At 36.6% G+C, this 27,099-nt stretch overlaps 1 protein-coding gene and 1 long non-coding RNA gene across 7 annotated transcripts in view; one reads left to right on the forward strand and one right to left on the reverse strand.

The window, feature by feature from the left end:
• LOC143245276 (uncharacterized) overlaps positions 1 to 27,099 on the reverse strand; it is an 88,641-nt gene that overhangs the window by 29,738 nt on the left and 31,804 nt on the right. The window contains exons 1-2 of one of the 6 annotated variants that reach the window (XM_076491442.1): positions 10,639 to 10,898; positions 1,514 to 2,055 (exon numbers count right to left, since the gene is read on the reverse strand). The exons of 1 other annotated variant lie outside the window; for it this stretch is intronic. The gene's annotated coding sequence lies outside the window, so the exon portion shown is untranslated. Of the gene's footprint in view, positions 1 to 1,513; positions 2,056 to 10,573; positions 10,592 to 10,638; positions 10,903 to 17,003; positions 17,087 to 27,099 lie in introns of those variants that run through there. 4 more of the 6 variants (XM_076491443.1, XM_076491439.1, XM_076491444.1 and 1 more) reach the window with 4 other exon arrangements.
• On the forward strand, positions 884 to 26,675 carry LOC143245278 (uncharacterized). The gene is made up of 3 exons (XR_013025549.1): positions 884 to 1,202; positions 22,469 to 22,697; positions 24,640 to 26,675. It is a non-coding gene; the product is annotated as an uncharacterized LOC143245278 (long non-coding RNA).

The raw sequence follows: 27,099 nt of genomic DNA on the forward strand, positions 1-27,099 counted from the left end.
CATTGTTCTTCAAGTATAATACTGTTCATCACTGATGCAGACATGGATCTGAATGGCAACTCGAAGTTACTAACTCTAACAAAATCAAAACTTCATCAATTTTTACACTATATTTCTTAGGCGTTTAAATGTTTTTTATTGCTTTATATGTTTTTGTGTTTGAAACACGTGTTTTATTCTCACAGAGGGTTCGGTGCATGCGCAGTTCGACAAGTAAATATTTCATTTCAAAGTCAGCAGCGTCACTACAAAGATAACTTTTAGTAGGCCTGACTAGGGCATTCACCTTACGAAATTTAAACAAATTTGGGTCACCAACACACTTAAGAAGAACCGGGAAGTCTGTGCTCGTTAACCTGAGTTACTCTACTTGGCCTATGTAGGTCACCAGATCACCCTGGTTGAAGGACTTCCTTTATTTAACAGAAATAGCGAATAATTCTTGATACTAAAAATACGTCGTAAAAATAAATAAGTGGCAATAATGATTTTGTTTTTCAAATACCAGATGTTGTAAATGAAAGACAACTTAAAATACCAATTACTAGCAAACCTCTTTCAAACAGCAGGCCTTATGATTAGATCACATAAAGATAAGATGAAATTGGTCATAAATTTGAAACAAAAAATTTTAAAGACGTGTTATATAAGACATAAATTTGTATCTATGAGTGGAACGTATATATGCCTCTCCTGTAACTGTTCATCTAAACTTTTTTTACAAGATAAACTATGCGTGAAAGAAAAATATTATTCCAAAAAATAAATTACGAATATTTCGTTGAATATTATTGAAATACACCAAACAAAATTATTTGTCAGGGTATGTAAAAGAGCGCCATCTAAAACAATAATTTTATGATATAACAGTATTGGTGCTTCTGAGTGATTGTGATAAATTTATGTAGCTACATTTAATACCAGTTTAATGGATAAAACTGCTTACTTATAAAGAAATTTAGTTGTAGTTATCAAAAATTGGTTGTTTAATTCAGAGGACTAGTTTAGCAAGTGTTTTTTTAATTTTTTTAACGTACGTGACTGGGCAACTTATCTTTCGTGATGTGCCAACTAAGAACGAACAAATACGTTTCTCAGCGTTAGCGTTGTTTGAGAAAATTAGGCCTGCGGTTCGAAATAAAACTTCAAAACCTGGTGAACAACAATAACAGAGAAGAATATTACAGCAAAGAACCTAAAAGGTAAAAGAAACTACGAATGTTTCTAAATATTTTGCAAAATTAAACGAAAAAAACTAGAACAAATAACTTCGGTATACGCGATATGTTAAAATCAAGCGGACTAACAAATTAAAAATCTTTATAGAAACCAAACGTACTTTTTATTCGTCCTTGAGAATGACTAAACACACAAAAGTATTTGAAATACTTAATACATAACGTGTGACAAAATATTATGAAATAATTTTAAAAATTACTCAAAAACACTGAAAACACAAATATAAGATTTTCAAACGTTGGACTTTTTCGTAAATTACGTTTTTTATACTTACGAGATTTGTGTAGTGTAGAAGAGATCTTAAAGACACTGATAGGTTGAAATATAATAAAATATTCCCAGCTGCATACAACCGTCATCTGATGGATAGGGTTAACACAACTGGTTATAGAACTGGCGGGCATGAACGAAGCACCGTATGTAAGCCAAGGTCGTATTTTCTGTGGGCGCTTCAGACAGGTTAGGCTAGGTAATACACCTACACAAATAAGGCGTCATGCCCGCATTTGCAGGACACACCCTTATTTCCTTAGAAACTAGGCTTAATTTTCTTACTATATATTGTTTAAAAATTAGCTACCTCGTTAGCAGTGGCGTTTCTAAGATATTTTTATCGGGGTGAGTGGGCTGGGTTAGTTTAGGGCAGAAAATTAACACTTTCGTGTCAGTGGAAGTCATAATGTAGAAGTCACTTCAGAACCTTAAACAACTATCTTAGATGGGGACTACTGTGGGGCAAAGTTCACCAATGGAAATTTGTCCTTCACGCCGCCTCTCGTTAATAGGTGTCGTTTTATCAATTCTGATATACACTGTCTGTAAATAAAAATATTTCATTCTCAAATTACAATAAACTACATGTAATAACTACATAATCGCTACGGGTCCTATTTATGTCAGTGTTTCATTATTAGTTACTAGACTAAGTCATAATTAAGGCTTAATATATTACTTAATCACAGAACGATACATTATAGTATGAAACCTCATTATCACATTTAGTTTAGTTTTATCTTGATATCTTAATTACAATTTAATGATTGGCGTTATTTTCTAACGAAACTTTAGAGTGTTCTCCGTTATTATATCAAACTTTATTTTTCTCTACTATATTACTATTAATTAACAAACTACTAGTGTTTATAACAGTACGATTTATAACGAACTATCACGCATGTTTTGATCATACGAAGATATTTTCGCCTAGATTATGATTCTGTTTCAGTAATACAACTTTTAATGGTGTTATTTCGAAATTTCCTTAGAACTTACTACAGCTATGTGAAGGTAGTATTTTGTCTGTTTACAGTTTAATATCTTAATTTTGATATACGTACATTTTGCAACGTATGCATCTTCACAACTTACATTTTTCAACAACGCATGTACAAACACTTTTCCAGAAATGTGTTTGTTCTTTATTAAGGACAAATCTAAATAATGTCATATTTGTTTTGTGCCAACCACAGGCATCGAATCCTCAATTTTACTATGGTAAATTCCTCAAGCTTACCGGTGCACAACTGGGAGCTTCTAGGATTCTATCCAAGTTTTTTCAAATGATACAAAAAGTGAACTTTTTAATTATTAATATTATTTTAATGTTCTTATAGTAAACAATATTTCACAGAAAAAAGAAAAGAGAAATGAGGTCCGTGACCAAAATAATTCGAGGGTCGCAGGTTCGAATCCCGTCGCACCAAACATGCTCGCCTTTTCAGCGGTGGGGGCGTTATAATGTGACGGTTGGTAAAAGAGTAGCCCAAGAGTTTGCGATGGGTGATGATGACTAGCTGCCTTCCCTCTAATGTTACACTAATAAATTAGAGACGGCTAGCACAGATAGCCCTCGTGTAGCTTTGCGCGAAATTCAAAAAGCAAAAAAAAACAAGAGGTCAAATAAGTGAACAATAGAAAATGGCGAATGTTTGCATTTTCCCGAAAGAGTTAGATGTTGTGTACAAAAAAAAAAAAAAAATGTACATGCAAATACAGTTAATATAAAAATTAATTTACCATGACGAACACTTTAAATATAAAATAATTTCAAATAAATGTTATGATTCTACGTGAATATTTATAATTTTTGCGACATTATTTTTAATAACAAAAATTGAAATATACTGTTGAAAATAAAAGATAAGAACTAATTAGTCTTAGCATACTCTATAAATATATAAAGATACTGTTGAAAATAAAAGATAAGAACTAATTAGTCTTAGCATACTCTATAAATATATAAAGAAACTGTTGAAAATAAAAGATAAGAACTAATTCGTCTTAGCATACTCTATAAATATATAAAGATACTGTTGAAAATAAAAGATAAGAACTAATTAGTCTTAGCATACTCTATAGATATATAAATATACTGTTGAAAATAAAAGATAAGAACTAATTAGTCTTAGCATACTCTATAAATATATAAAGATACTGTTGAAAATAAAAGATAAGAACTAATTAGTCTTAGCATACTCTATAAATATATAAAGATACTGTTGAAAATAAAAGATAAGAACTAATTAGTCTTAGCATACTCTATAAATATATAAAGATACTGTTGAAAATAAAAGAAAAGAACTAATTAGTCTTAGCATACTCTATAAATATATAAAGCCCAAAAATTAGTGTGTCTTTCCATTATCTAACTACTTCTAAGTCACTGGGCTAACCTCAACCAAACTTTGTGGGGTAGTAGTTTGAAAAAGGGGGTCGTGTTTACAGGGGGTTACAACCCTCTCCACCCCTCAGTATTGCTGTTACTGATTAAGTTTATACTTCAACAGCCACCATAAGGTTGATATGAAGAATCATTTCTTGAGTTATACACACTTCCTAATTTGGTCCATGACCTTTCCACTTCGGTCCGTAAGATACTTCTGCAGTCAACTACTGTACATTACTTAAATACGTGAATGATTGTGGAAGGACATTAAGATGTGGGTGTTGAAAGCAGGTAAGACTTTCGCCGCTATCGCTTCCTACAAAGCCACCCTGACCATCGCACAATGTATATATGTATATACCATGGTTTAAGTATATACATATTGAGTTCGTAAAACTTTTGATGAGGTAATAATGTATACAGTAATAATATCTTATTGTTGTAAATAAACTGTGTGAAAGTTAAGATTTCTTGTTATTCATCATAGTTTCCATCCTCAAATTTTTGTCCGGATACATGAGCTTTTTACTATAAAGATAAGTACTAAATTTTTATCGTGCGAATAGTCAGCAATAGAAAAACTTCGTCATGCAATACGTCATGACAAATCAATATATCTAAGCAATACAAGTTTTCGAGGCGTCTACAATTTGCACCTTTGTTTCAAAACAAAGCCAAATTGGGCTAACAAACTCTGGAGTTTAGCTGTTCTACCGTGGAAAACGTTTCAACATAATGAGGCAAAATGGTATAGCATTGTGAAAACGATACAGGAGATGACCTTTGACCTGTGTTTCTATCTGATTTATTCTAGTAAGATGTTCTGTAATGTATGAACTTAATTGCATTCATATGAGTACCCCTTTGTTTCCGCTGACACCGGTGACCTCAATCATTTATTCTAAAAACTTATGACATTGGCTTTACGTCATTGACCTTACTAAGCTTACTTTTCATTAAAATTTTCAATTTGCATTTTGAAGAAATTGAAAATTACAATAATTTAATGAGCATCATATTCACAAAACTTTTAAATGTTTCAATGTGTTGATTAATTTTAGAATGATTATTTGTTTGTTTTTTAATTTTGCGCAAAGCTACTCGAGGGTTAGCTTAGCTAGCCGTCCCTAATTTAGCAGTGTGAGACTAGAGAGAAGGCAGGTAGTCATCACCACCCGCCGCCAACTCTTGGGCTACTATTTTACCAACGAATAATAAAACTGACCGTCACGTTATAACGCCCCTACGGCTGAGAGGGCGAGCATGTTTGGTGCGACGGAGATTCGAATCCGTGACCCTCGGATTACGAGTCGAACGCCTTAACCCACCTGGTCATGCTGGGCCCTTTAAACTGCTAAATATATTTATTCATTCTGTTTTATAGCGTCCACTCCGGAAAAAACAATTTCGATCTAGATTTGTACAATAAATCTATGTGTATGTAATTTCTATTTTCTCCTAAATGTGCTAAAACGCTGCAGACGACGATGTACGTTTCATATCAGATAAAAACGCACTATAATAGCTAGCAATGCTGAAATCTCGTGTTGGAATATCTAAGACTGTTTCTCAGTTTTAGCCCGGCACGACCAGGTTATTAAGGTGCTCGACACGTAATTTGTGGGTCGTGGGTTCGAATCCCTGTCACACCAAACATGCTCACACTTTTAGCCGTAGGGGTGTTGTAAAGTGATGGTCAATCCCACTTTTCATTAGTAAAAGAGTAGCTCAAGAGTTGGCGGTGGATAGTGATAATTAGTTGCCTTCCCTCTAGTCTTACGGATAGCCCTCGTGTAGCTTTGCGCGAAATTCAAACAAAATCTTCAACTTTAACCTGGTTACGTCACGAGTCTATTTATGTATTTACTGGAGTTTTCTTCCTGTTTGTTTGTTTAAAATTAATCACAAAGCAACACAATAGGCTATCTGTACTCTGCTCATCACGGGTATCGAAACCCGGTTTTCAACGGTGTGAGTCCGCAAACATACCTCTGTGCCACTAGATGGCTAAGTTTTGTTTTAATTTGGTTGACTACTTCCACCGCTGTGCCACTAGAGGGCCAAGTTTTGTTTTAATTTGGTTGACTACTTCCACCGCTGTGCCACTAGAGGGTCAAGTTTTGTTTTAATTTGGTTGACTACTTCCACCGCTGTGCCACTAGAGGGCCAAGATTTGTTTTAATTTGGTTGACTACTTCCACCGCTGTGCCACTAGAGGGCCAAGATTTGTTTTAATTTGGTTGACTACTTCCACCGCTGTGCCACTAGAGGGCCAAGTTTTGTTTTAATTTGGTTGACTACTTCCACCGCTGTGCCACTAGAGGGCTAAGTTTTATTTTAATTTGGTTGACTACTTCCACCGCTGTGCCACTAGAGGGCCAAGTTTTGTTTTAATTTGGTTGACTACTTCCACCGCTGTGCCACTAGAGGGCCAAGTTTTGTTTTAATTTGGTTGACTACTTACATGTTGAGAATACGTTTGAAGTGCTCTTGAATGTTAGACAAAATCATCTCTCAAAAGTTACATCATACCTTGTAAACTAATATGGTTGGTAAGCCTTTTTATTTTTATTTGGCTTAATGTAAATCAGGAAGATTTACGTTAATACGGGCTTTTCTTATTTGAATTATCAAAACGAGTTTATTTCTAAAATGAAGTAACTCTGTCCTCTCACTGGAAATTGATGAAAACATCTTACGCTAACGGGAAGTTTTGTTGAAAGAATGAAACATGTTCATATAAGATATAAGAAGATAAGAGTTGATTCAGAAAATTAGAGAAATACTCAAGTTCGAATTTGTCAAATATATCAGATCGTTTCCGTTTCCGAAAACATTTTAACAGGAGAGAAAGATTAAAAACTACGTACGATTAATATTAATATATCTTACCTATGAAAGCAACATCGACAATATTGTCCCCATTAGAAAAGTAAAGAAGCTTTAAAAACTTCAGAATATTTAGGGAAATTCCTAAATATTTCAGTAGAAGTAGATGTCGCTACAAGCTGCCTCGAGTCCACGTGCAGTTTGGTAGGAAAGTAGGACAATATTTTTGTTACTCCATACAACTTTCTAATTCTGCAGGTAGTTCTTTAAAAAACATGGGGATCATAAACTGCTGAATCTTATAGACGACATTTCTAGCAGATGGCGTTGGTGTTAGTGAAACAGAAATTGATTCTACCTCGACCCTCATACAAAAATAATACTAAAGGAACAATTTGTTTTGTTTTGAATTTCGCGCAAAGCTACTCGAGGGCTATCTGCGCTAGCCGTCCCTAATTTAGCAGTGTAAGACTAGAGGGAAGGCAGCTAGTCATCACCACCCACCGCCAACTCTTGGGTTACTCTTTTATCAACGAATAGTGGGATTGTCCGTCACATTATAACGCTCCCACGACTGAAAGGGCGAGCATGTTTGGTGCGACCGGGATTCGAACCCGCGACCCTCGGATTACGAGTCGAACGCCATAACACGCTTGGCCATGCCGGGCCCTAAAGAAACAAATTCTATGACTTCAGTAAAGGCACGAACCAGAATCCGATGCTCCATTTTGTTTCAGGGTTTTGGGTGCTCCAAACAAAAGTTGCAAAAAGAACCATTGAAGAGTGAAGTAAACATTTCTCAGGATCTATTGTTTGTATTTCTTTACTTTGTAGGTTTGCGTAAGATATATAAGAAATACGTGTGTGTGTTTTTCTTTTAGCAAAGCCACAAAGGCTATCTGCTCAGCCCATCGAGGGGAATCGAACCCCTAGATTTTAGCGTCTTAAATCCGGAGACATACCGCTCTACTAGCGGGGGGCTATAAGAAATACGATATTTAAACTTAGAAATACATCTGTTGGTATAACAAGTGGGCGTGAAGGATTTAACCCGATGACTGGTTCCTCTTCACTTTGTTTGTTAAATCCACAGGGGCTTCCCCTTTCCTCACGCTCGAGGGAAGCAAGTATTAGAAATATATTGCAAAAACAACTCTGTGTTTTCTCAAGAAAAAGTACAAACGCCCTATAGCCCGGCATGGCCAGGTGGGTTAAAGCGTCCGACTCGTAATTCGAGAGTCGCGGGTTCGAATCTCCGTCGCACCAAACATGCTCGCCCTTTCAGCCTGGGGGCATTATAATGTTACGATCAATCCCACTACTCGTTGGTAAAAGAGTAGCCCAACAGTTGGCGGTGGGTGGTGATGACTAGCTGCCTTCCCTCTAGTCTTACACTGCTAAATTAGGGACGGCTAGCACAGATAGCCCTGGAATAGCTTTGCGTAAAATTCAAAACAAACAAACGCCTTCTGTAATCTAAAAAGTTCAGTTAATTTTTGTTTTCATAGTTCCAATATTTTAAACTACTAGTTAGGCTTACGTAACTACAAGAGTTTGGCTTCTGTATAATTACACAAATAAACATGCCCACGACTCTAATTTGATAAAGGAATCAACAACAACGTGTTCTTTGTCGTAGAAATGGAGGGTGGAGGATAAGACAGGTGAGATAAACGGAAAGTATTAAATAAAGTTACAATCGATTTATAACCTTCAGGACGCGGGATCGAATCTTGTCACCGAACAAAGTCGTCCTTTCAGTCATGGGAATATTGTAATAGAACGATAAATCTCACTATTCGTAGATCCAGAGTTAGCGGTAGGTGGTGCTAACTAACTGTTTGTTGTTTCAAAATTTAGGATGACTAACACTGTTAACTTTCGAGAAACTTCGCGCGAAAATCAACAAACAACTAAACAAAACCGAAGTTAACGTTTCACACCGACACTGACATCAGTGGTACCATTCACATCTTCTTACACCTTCAACGTTTGTTCCTTTTGAATTTCGCGTAAAGCTATACAAGGACTATCTGCGCTAGCCGTCCCTAACTTAGCAGTGTAAGACTAGAGGGAAGGCAGCTAGTCATCACCACCCACCGCCAACTCTTGGGCTACTCTTTTACCAACGAATAGTGGGATTGATCATTACATTATAACGCCCCCACGGCTGAAAGAGCGAGCATGTTTGGTGCGACGGAGATTCGAATCAGCGACCCTCGGATTACGAGTCCAAGGCCTTAACCCACCTGGCCATGCCGGGGCCCCACCTTCAATGATATCTTACAAGTATTAGGTGTAGAACTGATTATATTTGATATTATTTTAGGCAAACTTATGTTTATGAAGATTTCCACAGTGACTCAGTAATCATAAAACTTTAGGCAGGTGAAAGTGGGAATGTAGAAAGCGTTACAATTAATGTTGTCCATATTTTTTATATGTAAGTAACGTACTTCCCACAAATAAAAGCGTTTTTTCTTTACTTCAAAATTATCCATTTATACGATTCGGTCTGGTAATTTCATTACCATAGGTGATTAGATATTAAATCTCAAGAAATGAACTTAAGTCAAACACCAAAAACGAGTTCTTAGATTGCTGATCTCAAACTGATAAATACGTTTATTTCGCTTCTATGTGATAGGTTGTGGATTAGAAGGTGTGAGATTTTGAGCCTGCAGTATGCCATTGAATAAGTTTCGCACTATCAACTCTAGGCGTGTTGTATGACTGACAGTTCATGAAACTATCTGGTTAAAAGGATCTGTATAAGTGCTGTAAACTGACAGTTCATCAAACTATCTGGTTAAAAAGATCTGTATAAGTGTTGTAAACTGACAGTTCATCAAACTATCTGGTTAAAAAGATCTGTATAAGTGTTGTAAACTGACAGTTCATCAAGCTATCTGGTTAAAAAGATCTGTATAAGTGTTGTATGACTGACAGTTCATGAAACTATCTGGTTAAAAGGATCTGTATAAGTGCTGTAAACTGACAGTTCATCAAACTATCTGGTTAAAAAGATCTGTATAAGTGTTGTAAACTGACAGTTCATCAAACTATCTGGTTAAAAAGATCTGTATAAGTGTTGTATGACTGACAGTTCATCAAACTATTTGGTTAAAAAGATCTGTATAAGTGTTGTAAACTGACAGTTCATCAAGCTATCTGGTTAAAAAGATCTGTATAAGTGTTGTATGACTGACAGTTCATCAAACTACCCAGTTAAAAAGATCTGAATAAGTGTTGTATGATTGACAGTTCATCAAACTATCTGATTACAAAGATCTGTATAAGTTTTGTATGACTGACAGTTCATCAAACTACCTAGTTAAAAAGATCTGTATAAGTGTTGTATGACTGACAGTTCATCAAACTATCTGGTTAAAAAGATCTGTATAAGTGTTGTAGAACTGACAGTTCATCAAACTATCTAGTTAGAAGGTACTGTTTTAACCTGCTTGTTTATCTCGTGTTGCATAACGTGCCATTCACATTGAAAATTATAGTATTTATTTCACAGTTGTTAGTAATCTTTTAATCACACATATTTATAATAATATTATAATAACTGATATCTACGTATATTACCTCTAAGAACATTATAGATCGGGAAGTTAGAAATTTTCATTAAAAATTATGACTGTCACGTTTCTCATTTCTATGAAAATTAATTCGTGACTTATTCCTAGTTCTAAAAAAACACACAGATATTTAATGTTTCGCCTTTAAGTAGACTGAAAGTTTTAGTCATGAGAATGCAAACAGCGACTCTTATGATAAAAATCAACCTAACATTTTACAGAACTTACAAAATGCTTTAACCAACTAAAATACCTTAAATGATTCTGGAATTCCAATTCTTATGGAGTATATTTATATTTAGCGTATTTCTAACATACCAGACTGGTATATTCTCTGGCCAACAACCTCAATAAATGAATAGCCCTTTTTCAGGCGTGCGGTCAAGGATGGTGCACGACTTGCTGAGGTACTTTAGGTAATCTGTCACGTTTCCATGGTTACTCGCACGCGTATTTTAATAGATTCGCGCACTCAAACGTTAGAGATGACACTATCCTTCGAACTTTCAAAGAAGACTAGATGGATCCGAGATCTCGTGGATCGAGTGCACCACCACCTGCCAGTAGCTGCAGACTTACCCATTCCCGTAAGAAAAGTCCTCCGACGTGTTATGATGTCATATTCCACGTGACGCAACTAAGTTCCAATTGGACAAGTCGTTCGTTGGCCTATTTCTAAGTCAACCTGTTTGCTAAAAAAGGTAACACAGACCACAAGAGCAGCTTAGTGGGCAAGTAATGCCTCTTTTGGAAATGGTTAGAATTAGAGATAACTCAAACAAATAGGAGTCGATACAAAACCTGAATTATCTAGGAGGGAAAGTAGGTGCAGAATTCCTCTTGTCGTTTATCGCCCTCTACGTAGCAAGCAAGCCTTTACATAAGCCACATGGAAGCAAAAATATAAACTTTGGTTAATAAATTTGTTTTCTCTTATCGGGGAAACGATTTATAATATCGGGATTTAAAAAAAAAGTTAATAGTTAAAATATTTATATACTATGAACACAAAATATGTGTTTTTGTTTCTAAATTGGGTTATATTATCTATATTTATGAATAATTAATAGTAAGTGTTAATGTTTCTTTATTATGATGCCTTCAATTCTTGTTGAAATGTTAACCGCGTGAAGTATTAGAGCAGTTTGTTTGTTTGTTTTTGAATCTTGCGCAAAGCTACTCGAGGGCTATCTGCGCTAGCCGTCCCTAATTTAGCAGTGTAAGACTAGAGGGAGGGCAGCTAGTCATCACCACGCACCGCCAACTCTTGGGCTATTATTTCACCAACGAATAGTGGGATTGAGCGTCACATTATAACGCCCCCACGATTGAAAGGGGCGAGCATGTTTGGTGCGACCGGGATTCAAACCCGCGACCCTCGAATTACGAGTCGAACGCCATAACACGCTTGGCCATGCCGGGCCTTAAAAGGAACAAATTCTATGATTTCAGTTAAGGCACGAACCAGAATCCGATGCTCCATTTTGTTTCAGGGTTTTGGGTGCTCAAAACAAAAGTTGCAAAGAGAACTATTGAAGAGTGAAGTAAACATTTCTCAGGATCTATTGTTTGTGTTTCTTTACTTTGTAGGTTTGCGTAAGATATGTAAGAAATACGATATTTAAACTTAAAAATGCATCTATTGGTATAACAGGCGAGCATGTTTGGTGTGACGGGGATTCGAACTCGCGACCCTCAGATTGCGAGTCGAGTGCCTTAACCACCTGGCCATGCTGAAACCTGGGAGGCAACTCAAGACTTGAATGCAATACAAACCGGTAAAATTTATACTCAACACCTGCTACGAGTTTTACACTTAGAGCAAGGGGAACGTTTGTATATCGCAGCATGAACATGCAGTGTTTCTGTAACCGTGGTTTCATTAATTACTTGGCAGACGAGTGTGCAGGACCTACGAGATCCTTGACCTTAGACCTCCTAAGGAATACCTGCATGGTAGATTTAGTTTGCAATTACGTGGCTACTGAGTAATGTAAATATTTTTTAACCTGTTTTGATCTACCAGTGTTTCTCTGAGTAATGTTCAGTGTGGTAATGTATCTGTAGATAAAACTTCGATTCGTCTCGTCAGGTAACTTACAAAGTGAGGGTAAGCAGTCTTTGCAGAAAACTTACGACATTAAGATATGTCCTTCCCAAAGTTTTTCAGTACTATCAATAATATTCGGTGCTGAAAAATGTCAATTTTAAAACACAAATTAAGTGTAGCAAGTTTTGATTTGAGCCTACTAACCTGGATCAGAAAAAAACAAACAAAAGCACGTTAACTTTCTCCAAGTGTTCTTAAAAGTTTGCCCCAATAAGCTTATAACAAACTAGTTTGCGACCTAATTTTTTTTTTTTTTTCAAAATAACCTGTTGGAAACCGGTATTACTTTGAGGATTTGGTACAAAACTAAAAACTGAATTTCATTCCTTCTCTTAATGTACCAGTTAAAAAATAATAGCCAATGATGTTTGTTCTTTCCACTGAATGTTTTAACGTGATGAATCAACTTAAATAGCAAACAAAAAATCAGTCAAACCGAATATTACACAGTTTATTATTCTGTTGTCTGTACATATAGCTACTTACAGGTTGTGGATAGATATTCTGTTCTCTGTACATATAGCTACTTACAGGTTGTGGATGGATATTCTGTTGTCTGTACATGTAGCTACTTACAGGTTGTGGATAGATATTCTGTTGTCTGTACATATAGCTACTTACAGGTTGTGGATAGATACTCTATTATCTGTACATACAGCTCCTTACAGGTTGTGGATGGATATTCTGTTGTCTGTACATGTAGCTACTTACAGGTTGTGGATGGATATTCTATTATCTGTACATACAGCTCCTTACAGGTTGTGGATGGATATTCTGTTGTCTGTACATGTAGCTACTTACAGGTTGTGGATGGATATTCTGTTGTCTGTACATATAGCTACTTACAGGTTGTGGATGGATATTCTGTTGTCTGTACATGTAGCTGCTTACAGGTTGTGGATGGATATTCTGTTGTCTGTATGTATAGCTACTTACAGGTTGTGGATGGATATTCTGTTGTCTGTACATATAGCTACTTACAGGTTGTGGATGGATATTCTATTGTCTGTACATATAGCTACTTACAGGTTTTGGATGGATATTCTGTTGTCTGTACATATAGCTACTTACAGGTTGTGGATGGATATTCTGTTGTCTGTACATATAGCTACTTACAGGTTGTGGATGGATATTCTGTTGTCTGTACATATAGCTACTTACAGGTTGTGGATGGATATTCTATTGTCTGTACATATAGGTACTTACAGGTTGTGGATGTATATTCTGTTGTCTGTACATACAGCTACTTACAGGTTGTGGATGGATATTCTGTTGTCTGTACATACAGCTACTTACAGGTTGTGGATGGATATTCTGTTGTCTGTACATATAGCTACTTACAGGTTGTGGATGGATATTCTGTTGTCTGTACATATAGCTACTTACAGGTTGTGGATGGATATTCTGTTGTCTGTACATATAGCTACTTACAGGTTGTGGATGGATATTCTATTGTCTGTACATATAGCTACTTACAGGTTGTGGATGGATATTCTGTTGTCTGTACATATAGCTACTTACAGGTTGTGGATGGATATCCTGTTGTCTGTACATATAGCTACTTACAGGTTGTGGATGGATATTCTGTTGTCTGTACGTATAGCTACTTACAGGTTGTGGATGGATATTCTGTTGTCTGTACATATAGCTACTTGCAGGTTGTGGATAGATATTCTGTTGTCTGTACATATAGCTACTTACAGGTTGTGGATAGATATTCTGTTGTCTGTACATGTAGCTACTTACAGGTTGTGGATGGATATTCTATTGTCTGTACATGTAGCTACTTACAGGTTGTGGATAGATATTCTATTGTCTGTACATGTAGCTACTTACAGGTTGTGGATAGATATTCTGTTGTCTGTACATGTAGCTACTTACAGGTTGTGGATGGATATTCTATTGTCTGTACATATAGCTACTTACAGGTTGTGGATGGATATTCTATTGTCTGTACATATAGCTACTTACAGGTTGTGGATGGATATTCTGTTGTCTGTACATATAGCTACTTCACTAGTTGTGGATGGATATTCTGTTGTCTGTACATGTAGCTACTTACAGGTTGTGGATGGATATTCTGTTGTCTGTCCATGTAACTAGTTTGCAGGGTGTGGATAGATCTCCACCAAAAGGTTAGTACGTTGAATATTGGCGTGTTTTTATATCACTTCTTTACCCCCTGTTAATGGATCTTCACTGAAGTTGACAAGGAAGTTTGATGTGCCCATCGAAAATGCATGCAAATTTTCGATTCCATATTTTACGTTTCTCTGTTTTAAGAGAGTTTTTTACGATTACATATAATAGGAGCAACTTTTCATGTCTGAAGGTAACCTTTCATTAATCACGACTTTACGTAACTTCCGTCAGGAGGGAGGTACTCAAGCTCACTATGTCATTCAGAAACTTAGAGAAAACTTTTCTAAAACCTATATAATTCAATTACTGACAAAAAAATGTCTTATAAATGTTCTATTTCTGTTATTGTGTAGCACCCAGAACTTGTCACATAGTCAACATTTTATTAACTTTCCCTCCAGTTCAAGTTAGATCTCATGTTCGTGTTAAGAACAAATGCTCTGATCTTCTTTTATGAGGCTAAACTATGGCCCCAGTGGTACAGTAGTATGCCTGCGGATTTAAAACGACAGAAAGCGGGTTTCGATACCCGTGGTGGGCGGAACACAGGCGGCCCATTCTGTTGCTTAACTTCAAACGAACAGCGACAAAGCTGTATAACACAGAGTTGGGTGATGATCTATGTGGCTGTATTATATCGACGAACGTATTAACACGTTTCGTAGGTTATCAGAAAATTTGAGTTTGTTTTTAAATTTTTACATTCACTACTTTATGTATATAAATGTATATCATTCTTTAATTAGGAAGTACTATTTATTTTGATGACGTTTACCCAGTTATACATATATTCTAAAATGTTGTTTATTTATTTATATGTATATCTTAAGCCTCTTCTTTCACATTGCAATTTCTGATAAACTTTGTTGTTCATAGTGGTTAACTACAATATGTATTGTTTCGGAATTTCGCACAAAGCTACTCGAGGGCTATCTGTGCTAGCCGTCCCTAATTTAGCAGTGTAAGACTAGAGGGAAGGCAGCTAGTCATCACCACCAACCGCCAACTCTTGGGCTACTCTTTTACCAACGAAAAGTGGGATTGACCGTCACATTATAACGCCCCCACGGCTGGGAGGGCAAGCATGTTTTGCGCGATTCGGGCGCGAACCCGCGACCCTCGGATTACGAGTCGCACGCCTTTCGCGCTTGGCCATGCCAGGCCACACTATGCAACAAAATTTTTACTTTTTCTTGACTCTGGACAGAATGTGTTATTTCCCAATTGTTTATGCCTAAAGTAAATGGAAAAGACCTTTTTTTCTCTTCAAATTTTGCTTTTATGACTTGGGAGCGTATAACGAAAACATGATGGGAGACTATATTTGGGGTCTGATACATGAAAGTGATTTACATTACAGTCGCAAATCTCGAAAAACTACTCACTTTTAAACATTTTTGTACAACTTTAGTATAAATACATGTAAATCTTGATTCATATGTTGTTTTATTCAGACCTTATGTAAATGAAAATGTGTAAATTTGCCCGTTTTTACATAGAAAATAGATTAATTTCTAAATTTCATTATCCAGGTCACAAATGAAGGGAACAATGCTCATTTTCTGTACTTTTACAACACAAGCAATTAAGAAATAACACATACTATCCAGGAACAAAATTTGTGTTACATAATGTAACCTATCTTTTGAGCCTTTTTACGCTGCGTTAGGTGCAGAAAGTTACAATGACATCCGAATGTCTTCCTGGATCTGTAATACCAAACAAACACAAAAGCCATTCGATACAACAGAAATTGATGTAAAATTATAATGTAGTATACGTGCTATAATTGAATATTTCTAACGAATAACAGTTTACAACAGCAAGATAGTTATGGGTAGGAATGTAATGGAAACTCCTGACAATATCAGTATATAAGCCTGAAATCTTCTGAGATGCGTTGGAAAAAACTGGTAACTGATTGCCATCATGCACTCGGTTACAGATCGTATCTTAGGTTATTAAGTAGCAAAATGGTTTATTCCAAAAACCAATATACTGATAACTTGTTGTGCTTTCTTAAGTTTCACATTAACACATCAGTTAACAGCACGGCCAACGAGGTTTAGTAATACAAACCTGATTGCATCCACACAGTAGAAAGTGAACGTGTATATCGCCTGTAGTAGCAATCCCACGTGTCTTGTACAGGAGTGCCCCCCCAAAAAAAAACACAACAACAAACAAAACGCGACAACCCCACTTGGTTATCTTAAACCTCGTCTGTTTATCAAACTCACATGTTGTTACATTATGATTTTCAAAAATTACAGTGTGCTATTTACAAAGGTGATTGCAGAGTTTTACGTTCTTATCGAAAGTTATAAGGTGAATTTCCTACCAAGCAAGCGTCTTTGTTATTGAATTTGAAATATTAAATATACACAGATAAAGCATCAAGACAATGCCAAAAAAAAATTGTAGTACTTACAAAGATAGCTTCAGGAATTGAAGCACATGCCGCTTGTCTTGTCAGAAGAGACTATGTCTTGAGTGCAGGTATAACTGAATTCGCACACCGTGGAGATTAAGCTGGTTAAGCCTATAGGGGGCGTTGAAAACGCTGTGACTGAAAATATCGCATCTAGGTTTAGAACATAACCACGTCATATCCTAAAGAAATGAGTGAACTACAATACTGTGCTACAATATGTCTAATAAACTAGAGAACTGCAAGACTGAATGACATAGTTCGTGCGACCGAACCGCGTATACGTAACTATCGATTTTAGTTTGTTTTTTTTGTTTTAAGAGTTTGTTTGTTTTTAGAAGTTCGCGCAAAGCTACACGAGGGTTGTCTGCGTTAGTCGTCCCTAATTTAGCAGTGTAAGACTAGAGGGAAGGCAATTAGTTATCACCACCCACCGCCAACTCTTGGGCTACTCTTTTAGCAACGAATAGTGGGATTGACCGTATTTATAACACCCCTACGGCTAAATGAGCGAGGATGTTTGATGTGACTAGGATTCGAACCCACGACCTTCAGATTACGAGTCGAGTGTCCAAACCACCTGGCCATGCCGGGCCGACAGTAATGTGAGTAATCCGAACAAATTCCACATCTTTGGCAGATTGTGAAAGCCAAATATGAAATATTTGGTTTTAAACTGTTAAGATTAAATACCAATTTCGTCTATAATTTCATTGGAAACCATTCAAAACTTGTGTATTTTTTTCCCCTCTGTATCTGGGTTTATAAGAACAAATTAATTGCGTAAGTGCAATAATTATTCGATAGGTTAAAAACTGTTGACATATTAATTTTAAAATTCTCGAATAACTAACTAAATCGGCTTGTATGTTAAACGATATTTTACAAACTAAGTTCACGAGTATAAATAGATGGACGAAAATGTTGTTACATTATGTTTCGTCACGGCTGAAAAACACTGATTGCTTGTCACAATTAAAAAAAAAAGTTTTTTAATACGTTTAGCGAGTAACGGCTAATAAAGAGTGACTTGGTTTCCAGAGAAAATGTTTTGAAACTTTTTTGAATGAGTTAATACGGACTCCACATTAATCTGCTGGTCCATTTCGGTTGTCCTATGCTCTAAACTAAACTAAAACTATGAACTAAATAAATTTAAAATAAATCTTAAGGCTAGGTGGTGAAGGCACTCGACTCGTAATCTGAGGGTCGCGGACTCGAGTCTCTGTCACACCAAGCATGGGAGAGTTATAATGTGATGGTCAATCTCACTATTCGTTTATAAAAGGGTAGCCCGAGAGTTGGCGGTGGGTAGTAATGACCAGCTGCTTTCCATCTCGTCTTACACTGCTAAATTAGGAACGGATAACGCAGATAGCCCTTATGTAGTTTTGCGCGAAATGCGGAACAGACCAAACCAATAAATCTTAAAACCAACCTTATCGACCATATAATTATCAAGCTTTCTATTAAACTCACTTAAATTTACAGCTTCCGCAACATTTGATGACAATCCATTCCAGAAATCAACCATCCTGTTAGGAAAATAAAACTGTCTTAGATGAAAATGACCTGGCCAAAATGTATAATTGTGTCCTCTGGTCTTGCTGTTCTCACAATGGAAGATGAGAAAACATATGAACATAAGCAGTTTCCTTTATAATCTTAAACACTACAGATCAAGAGATAACAACTTCAAATATATTAAACTACCCTCATAAGAAAACCTCTCCACCTTAGAGACTGTTCTAGTAACTGTCCTCTTAATCTTTACCATTAATTCAATGTCCTTCCTAAGGTAAGGGGTCAAAGGCTGAACACAGTACTCTAACTGTGGCTTACCCAGTGATATACACAATAAAATTATATCCTCTTTAGACTTGTATTCAATATTTTTGTAGAAACAACCCAAAATCCAATTTGTTCTACGACTTTCAACAACAAACTACTTCGATGGTTTAGAGACTAATGAACTATGACACCAAGATCCCTTTCCTTCATAAAACTGTTAAGATTATTCCCATCTAAATTATAATTCATATTATGGTAACCCACATTTATTATAATTAAAACTCATCTGCTATTTATTTGCCCAACTCACCAAACGCCCTAACTTCTTCACAGCCAACAACAGCCAAGACCTGGAAATCATCAGTAAGTATTTATTGACCATTCCTTCATCTATGTCATTAATGCAAGTAAGAAAAGAAGAAACCATTCTAAGATTGATCCGTAGGTACCACACTTGTCACGTGAATCCAGTTAGATTGAACTCCATGTTTAACAACTATCTGTTTTCTTCCATCCAGCCACTCTTCTATCTAATTTTCTAACTTATCCTCCATACTTATAGAAATGATTTTATATGCAAGCCTTTTATGTGGCACTTTGTCAAGTGTGTCCAGACACACCAAATCTACATCCTCACTCTCATCCACACAAACAGTAAGAATATCAAAAGATTTGGAAGGAAAGATTTTCTGTTAATGAAATTATATTGACTATTCAATACTCCGTAAATTTACACAAGTAAAACCTGAAGAGAAAGCAAAAGGCCCGGCATTGCCAAGCGTGTTAAGGCGTGCGACTCGTAATCTGAGGGTCGCGGGTTCACATCCCCGTCGCGCCAAACATGCTCGCCCTTTCAGCCGTGGGGCGTTATAATGTGACGGTCAATCCCACTATTCGTTGGTAAAAGAGTAGCCCAAGAGTTGGCGGTGGATGGTGAAGACTAGTTGCCTTCCCTCTAATCTTACACTGCTAAATTAGAAACGGCTAGCGTAGATAGCCCTCGAGTAGCTTTGCGCGAAATTCAAAAACAAACAAACAGTAAATATAAAGTAATATCGCTTCTAGTTGGCTCTTTGACCAATTATTGAAGAGGGCCATTTTGAACAGTTTTTGTAAAACCTCATGGTTTGACTCTAACATTTCCCAACCTATAAGTCTAAAATTAAAATCATCATAATTATGACATGATGACTTCTGGAACAGCTGATATCTTAATTTCATTGTAAGGTTTCTTGCCAATTTCATCAGTATCATCTGGTGGTCTGTAACAAGTTCCCTTTATATCCACCAATAGAAACCCAAACAGATTCAATATTCTGGTTTTTATCTCACCCTAAACAGTGTGAACACACTTTTACACAGTCATTCTATTCCTGTGTTCCTATTAAATAGTCTGTAACGATATTTCAAAGAAACTTCTGTCATCAAAATCATCTACATTTAACCATGGTCCAGTTACCTCCATTATAATACTTGGAAGTTTTTGTTTTCTTATACAACTGAAACACTTGATTTTGTGTCTTAAAAACTGATTTAAAAGCTATAAATACAAGTTTGTTTTGGTTATTAACAAATAAACAAGTGCGTATTACATTTATGTAAACATCAGTAAGTGTCTGTGTATCTGTTCCTTATACGTTTCCACATCAATAAGTGTCTGTGTATCTGTTCCTTATACGTTTCCACACTTTCTTAATCAGCCAATACCACACTTGACACAGTGATACAGGATGGCATGAGGAAGATAATGAAGTGAGGGTGCGATCCCCTATCTAATTTCATATCTAATTCTGGGGGAAAAAATACCAACATTTTATAGACTATGCATCTGTTGTTGTTAGAATTATTGAAAACACTGTGTCTTTCTTTTCGTTATGTATTTTTCTTGCACTTTTAATGTTTATTGCGTTAAGAAAAAAGACTAGAAACATAACTTACTATCTTTTATTACAAATTAGTTTCTATTTCACCCGTAGAAAGGACGGGTACACCAGCTAGAATGTATATATATATATATATGTATACACATACACCCAATCTCTTGCTGTTTTAGCAAGACTTGTAGAACCCTACTGTTAGTATTACTCGTAATTAAATTTTAAAGTATTTTGAAATTTTCTCAACGATTCGTTTACAGAACAGTGCTGTAAACCTTCAGATACAATCAACCCTTAGACAGTTGAGACGAGGTCACCAGACACAAGAGGCTCAAAAGTTGTAACACGTAAACACAGGAACAATTATCACACGTGGGTTATGATAATAAATAATGATCTAGCTTTTATGTACCTACTAGACAGCTCGGTACTTTAGGGCTAAAATAAATTTAAAAAAATGGCTTATTGGAATGGTCTTCCTTTCGTATCCACTTCGCGTGTAATTCTTTCTTCAGGAATATGAAATTGACGAGAGCACTGTTTAAAGCAAGGCCGTTTACCTCGTTTTGAAGTCGTTTGTTTTTTGTAGGGCGTGACGCTTTAGGTATACTGACTCAATAATGAAATGTACACGAATAATCAACTACAGATGGCGTTCTTCATGAAAATGATATAAAATCTCATCGTAAAGAAACGAACAATGAGTTTGCAGTTCCTAAAGTGAGAGAAGACGAGAACAAATGGCGCTAGGAATGTAAGGTACCATTAATATGTTCTTAAAGCGTGAGGTTTTGCGCAAACTAAAGCTGAAATGACATTTATGGTCTAAAACAATTCGTCTGAATTGAAGTAATAAAAACTTTCTTAAAATGTGTGAGATAGCATCAAAGTAACCGTAAAAAAAACAACACACCATAATATTCTGGCATTTATAGTTGTGTATGCTGCTGGTACAGCGGTAAGTCTATGGATTTATAACGCTACAATCAGGGGTTTGATTCTCCTCACTGGACTCAACAGATAGCCCAATGTAGCTTTGCTTACAGAAAGCAGATTTAAAATTTATCGTAATAGTTGCATTAAATGTGGCTCGGTATGACCAGCGAGTTAAGGCACTCGACTCGTAATCCGAAAGTCGCGGGTTCGAATCCCCGTCACACCAAACATGCTCGCCCTTTCAGCCGTGGGGGCGTAATAATGTGACAGTTAATCCCACTATTCGTTGGTAAAAAAGTTGGCGGTGAATGGTGATGACTAGCTGCCTTCCCTCTAGTCTTACACTGCAAAATTAGGGACAGCTAGCGCAGATAGCCCTCGTGTAGCTTTACGTGAAATTCTAAGCAAATATTAAATGTACTAAATAAATAGAATGTCTAATAATAATAATAAAAAATCATTGTGTGCCTTGTCTGGATAGCGTTGAATTTTCTGCACATTTTGTTTCAAATGTATACTTTTTTTTAGGGGGGAATAAAAAAGTAAATAACATTGTTCCCAGTGGCACAGCGGGACCTACTGATTTACGATATGAGAAACTGGACATCAATAGCCGTGGTGGGTAGGGTACAAAAAGCCCATTGTGTGGCTTCGTACTTAACTTCAGATAAACGATAAAGTAATAATTGTGATTAAAATTACACCACATCAAAACATGTTTATTTCACTGTTTGTCTGATTGTATTTTATAAAGCTGCTAATATGAGTTGAATACAAAACAGTAGTCTAGTTATCTGTTTTATCTGTCTAGGTACGTCACAACATTTTCAACTAGTAAGACAACGTATTTTTTTTACACAGTGATTTTGTGTAGGTGTTGTTTTCTTGTGATGCATGAAAGACTGTGGGTCAGCGAACGAGGTTAGAGGAATTCTCACTCAAACACACCTACAGAGACACATAAAAGATTTTCTTTGAGGGTGGAGTTATTTCGGAGATTGAAACTCTGAACTTCACCAACGTTGATTCTTGTACGAAGGTGTGGTGGCCACCACGTACAAAATATCGAATGAAGATAAGGAAAAAACAGGTAAACATAGATGTCTGTTGAAACCTACTTCAAGTTAAAACCGTGGTAACGCAGTTAAAGAAAGGATTTTCACACAGAAATCGAAACGTTGTAATAGTTTGTTTGTTTTGAATTTCGCGCAAAGCTACACAAGGGCTATCTTCGCTGGCCGTCCCTAATTTAGCAGTGTAAGACTAGAGGGAATGCAGCTAGTCATCACTACCCACTCCCAACTCTTGGGCTACTCTTTTACCTACGAATAGTGGGATTGATCGTCACATTATATCGCCCCCACGGCTGAAAGGGCGAGCATGTTTGTTGCGACGGGGATTCGAATCCACGATTCTCAGATTACAAGTCGAATGCCTTAACCATCTGGCCATGCTGGGGCGGAATGTCGTAATGACATCTGTAAAGTGCGTTCACTGAAATTGGGAAAAATGAACCACTAAATTATTTTAAGATATCACAAACCTGCATCATAAGTGTCTTGTGCTAAACGCAAGGAACACCTGTAAGCTAAAATACGGATTTACGTTTCTCACGAGGGACATAGCAGATAGCTTTGTTTTATATGAAAAGTCCCCCAGAGGCACAGCGGCATGTCTATAGACTTACAACGCTAGAAACCGGATTTCGATACCCGTAGTTGGCAGACCACAAATAGTCCATTGTGCAGATTTGTATTTAATTTCAAACACAAGTACACTAAAAAAAAAAAAAAAACTGAGGGGTATAACTGAACCCCTCGAGGGTAAAACCAGTTATTTTTATAAGTGAACTATAATTTGGTTTCTTCCAGTACTGGGCCTGGCATGGCCTAGCGCGTTAAGGCGTGCGCTTCGTAATCTGAGGGTCGCGGGTTCGCGCCCGAGTCGCGTCAAACATGCTCGCCCTCCCAGCCGTGGGGGCGTTATAACGTGACGTTCAATCCCACTATTCGTTGGTAAAAGAGTAGCGCAAGAGTTGGCGGTGGGTGGTGATGACTAGCTGCCTTCCCTCTAGTCTTACACTGCTAAATTAGGGACGGCTAGCACAGATAGCCCTCGAGTAGCTTTGTGCGAAATTCCAAAACAAACAAACAATCTTCCAGTACTATTATTTTGCTTACATATTTTCGTATTTTTAAAAGTTGTGTTTAAAATTGTGTCTAGATAAAATTAAGTGCTGAAGAATACAGAATACAGAGGACGCAACACTCCACTGCTATATGTTGTTTTGTCCATACAGTATGGCCAGCTTGCAGTGGTGATTTATTAAAAAAACAACACAAATGGATGTTCCGACCGTCGAACAGACCAGTATAATGTTACTCGATAGCACAAAGAACGTGTAAGAACCCGTTTCATTTTAGTTACGATAAGGCTGATAAAATCTAAAGCGAATACACGTGAATGAAATAAATGCTTACAATATGCATTATAAACATATATCTTTATATCTATCATTTATACAAGTATGAAATTATATCAAATGAAGTTATAAAACATTCTGATACCGAATGTTTCTTACTTGGCTGTCACACTCTGCCAAAAATCTGGAATTGTTCGGATTACTTACAAAGCTATCGGCCCGGCATGGCCAGGTGGTTAAGGCATTCGACTCGTAATCCGAGGGTCGTGGGTTCGAATCCCCGTCACACCAAACATGCTTGCCCTTTCAGCCGTGGGAACGATTATTATGTGACGTTCAACCCCACTTTTCGTTGGTAAAAGAGTTGCCCAAGAGTTGGCGGTGGGTGGTGATGACTAGCTGTCTTCCCTCTAGTCTAACATTGCTAAATTAGGGACGGCTAGCGCAGATAGCCTTCGTGTAGCTTTGCGCGAAATTCAAAACAAACTTACATTACTTCACTACACTTTTTTTTTAAGTCCTAACGGTAATATAAAGGTAAAAACGTACTTGGCGATGCTATGTGATAATCTATTCTGTCCACATCAAAGAGTTTTTCTTATTATTTCAGATGATGACACTGTTAACGTTTATATTAGTACGTACGTAAAATTCCAAGGACTGTCCGTCGAATGACAGGAATATTGAGTGGAGAAACCAAGTATTCTGATCTAACACACCTTTAATACCTGAAGGTTACGACAGCTTTCCAAATCACCCTGGCTTATTACCACATTTGAAATATTGATATAAGAAGTTGCGTCAATGGGTCGCTGTTTGACATCAAATTACCGCAGGTGAAGCTGCACTTCATACGTTAAATATTTTCTTCAAATCTCACACCGGATATGAGTTGTCCGATTTTAGTGATTCACGTTAAAATTATGCAGTTTTGTGCACTACTTCCGATATGATGGTTTATGGAGCAGCAACTCAGGAACTGTTAGTTGTAAAAAACAAAAAAACATTCTGTCATGTGGTGACGCCAGTGCGACTCTGAATTAACAAACACAATGTAGAATTTTTATTTTAAAACATCTGTTTAAGTGCATGAAGCTGATGTCTGTTTTTTTTTTTTTCATTTATCAGCACAATAAATACCAATACAACGGAAATCTCATATAAGCAAATTCATTGGTTTTCACAAGTTGCATTATGTTACTATACGTTTTCAAACGAAAAGGCCACTCGGAATATTCGAAAAGCATTCATTTACTAAGCCTAAAATGTGTAGTTACTTGTTTGATAACAGCGATAAAACTGTACTGTCAGACGTGATCGTTGTCTGTAATATATATTAGTATAGTTTTTACTAAATATTTTAAGGTTATTTGAAGCTTGGAGAAGTCTGTGGTAAGGAGGGAAAAGTAGATTACAAAAATGGTCTAGGGAACTATATTCACGGAGATCGCTACAAATCAGGGTTCGATTTCCCGCGGTGGACGTAGCAGATAGCCCAATGCGGCTTCGATCTGAAACAACCAGGCCAGAGCCACAATTTAATAGTAAAGAATGTTAGCTTGTAAGACCTCTTTATACACAGGTGGTTATATATAAACTTGAAATAACTAAATTAATTATATGATTATCGTATGCATTAAGCCTTTTTTGATATTGCTGTTTACTAATTAAAGTCTCTTAAAGTTTCTATGACTAGGAGAATTTTAAAGAAGACAAAGCAAAGTTGGACTCTGTACTTTGTTTCATAAAGCGTATTTATACCGTATTTTACGCCTTGTAAGACGCACTTTTTTCTTTACAAATGCGTTGAAAATTCCCCATGCGTCTTCCAAAACGAAAGTAATGGATTAAGGGTGATTAAGGGTCTACTCAAAACGACCTCTCCTACACAACATTACTTACCAATTACGTGTATATTCAATTGCATAAAACATTCGGTTTAGCTGATATTGTCGTCATACTGTGAATAATATGATGAAATTGACTGCATTTACTTAGTAGGTTGAAAAACGTGAAAGTTGCATCAAGGTGTTGGTTGCTGAGTCAAAATATGTTTTTCCTAGAATTTTATTTTCAAAACTAGGGTGCGTCTTCCACGATGTAGCGTCTTACATCGCGAAAAATACGGTGGTTGTATTTAGTATTATCTTACAATATGTGTGTTTTCGGAGCAATCTACAAATAACTCACCTATATATTTTTGTTGTGTAACAAGTAATTTCTAATTAAAAAAAAAGTCTTTAAGAATGTCAGACCCAGAATGGCCAAGGACGTGAATGGCGGGTTCGAATCCCTGTTCTACAAAACTTGCTCGCCCTATCAGTTCTGTGGGTCGTTGTAATGTAGAGTATCTGAAGAGTTGGCGGTGGGTGATGATGACTAGCTTCATTTCCTGTGGCCCGACATGTCCAAGTGTGTTAAGGCGTTCGACTCGTAATCCGAGGGTCGCGGGTTCGAATCCCGGTCGCACCAAACATGGTCGCCCTTTCAGCCGTGTGGGCGTTATAATGTGACGGTCAATCCCACTTTTTGTTGGTAAACGAGTAGCCCAAGAGTTGGCGGTGGGTGGTGATGACTAGCTGCCTTCCCTCTAGTCTTACACTGCTAAATTAGGGACGGCTAGCACAGATAGCCCTCGAGTAGCTTTGTGCGAAATTCAAAAACAAACAAACTTATAGTCGAAAATATAAAATAAAAATATACAAATGTCATGAATCTCCTTTGGCTCAAAATATATATTTTTGATCAGTATTTCTGAATAATTAGCAGTATATTCCCTAAATAAAGGTATTCGGTAGTTTCCACTATCAAGATGAAAACAATGATCCTTACTACGTGCGTCTGCTAACTTCCATTTTTTTTCCTGGTTGAAAGTGTTTCTTCTGAAAGAAACTGATAAACTTATAGAAATATCTTGACAAAATCACAACCATCCATCTTTTCAAAAATGTTCTGTTCTGAGCAACTCTAAAAGTTTCCCGACAGTTATTACAATAATATCTAATGAATGCAATGACTTGTTTTGTATTTAACTAACGAAGCTTAGAAAGGTCTAACACGGTGAATAAAC

This window comes from Tachypleus tridentatus, chromosome 2 (genome assembly GCF_004210375.1).
Source record: "Tachypleus tridentatus isolate NWPU-2018 chromosome 2, ASM421037v1, whole genome shotgun sequence".
Lineage (NCBI taxonomy): Eukaryota > Metazoa > Arthropoda > Merostomata > Xiphosura > Limulidae > Tachypleus > Tachypleus tridentatus.